Genomic DNA, 1,159 nt, shown 5'->3' on the forward strand with positions numbered 1-1,159 from the left:
AACAATTTCAAGCTTGTAGGATATAGCGACAGTGATTGGGCTGGAGATATGGATGATATAAAGAGCACTACAGGGTTCGTGTTCTTCATAGGAGACACTGCTTTCACTTGGATGTCAAAGAAACAACCAATTGTCACTCTTTCTACTTGCGAAGCAGAGTACGTGGCTGCAACCTCATGTGTTTGTCATGCAATTTGGCTTCGAAACTTATTAAAGGAGATAAGTTTACCACAAGAAGAGGCGATTAAGATTTGTATTGATAACAAGTCTGCAATCGCGCTAGCAAAGAATCCTGTTTTCCACGATAGAAGCAAGCACATTGATATGCGTTATCACTACATCAGAGAATGCATCGAAAGAAGGGAGATACAAGCGCAATACATCAGAGAATGCATTGAAAGAAGGGAGATTTGTATTGATATTGAAGCATGGGAATAAAATCCTACCTAATAATTGAGTTATTAGCTTCCATAGCGCATTTGTGTGTATTTCAAAATACAAGAATCTCTAGTCAACTATATATAACAAATGAACTTTAATATAAAAAGGATTTATATGTAACAATGAAGATTATCATGATTTTAGTTTGTTACTCTGAGAAACCTTGATGTTGAAGCATCATAACAAAAATCTGGTTGGTTATCCGACAATGGAACTATTAACTTCGTGACTGCATTTGTGTGTATTTCAAACACCAAAATCTCTGGTCAAATTTTATATATAGCAATTGAAGATTATTGTAAAAAAATATTCATATATAGCAAACGAAAATTAATATATATAAACTTTCTTCAGCACAGCAAAAGCACGACAAGGAAAGAGACGACGCGCGTGATGTTGTTACCCACCTGAAGACTACTAAAAGAATTATGTGCTATATCAAATGTACAATTGATTTTGGCTTATTTTACTCATCATCCAACAATTTCAAGCTTGTAGGATATAGCGACAGTGATTGGGCTGGAGATATGGATGATAGAAAGAGCACTACAAGGTTCGAGTTCTTCATAGGAGACACAGCTTTCACTTGGATGTCAAAGAAACAACCAATTGTCACTCTTTCTACTTGCGAAGTAGAGTACGTGGCTGCAACCTCATTGTACGTTGCTGCAACCTCATGTGTTTGTCATGCAATTTGGCTTCGAAATCTATTAAAGGA

This window comes from Phalaenopsis equestris, unplaced genomic scaffold, assembly GCF_001263595.1.
Source record: "Phalaenopsis equestris unplaced genomic scaffold, ASM126359v1 Scaffold000649, whole genome shotgun sequence".
NCBI classification, from domain to species: domain Eukaryota; kingdom Viridiplantae; phylum Streptophyta; class Magnoliopsida; order Asparagales; family Orchidaceae; genus Phalaenopsis; species Phalaenopsis equestris.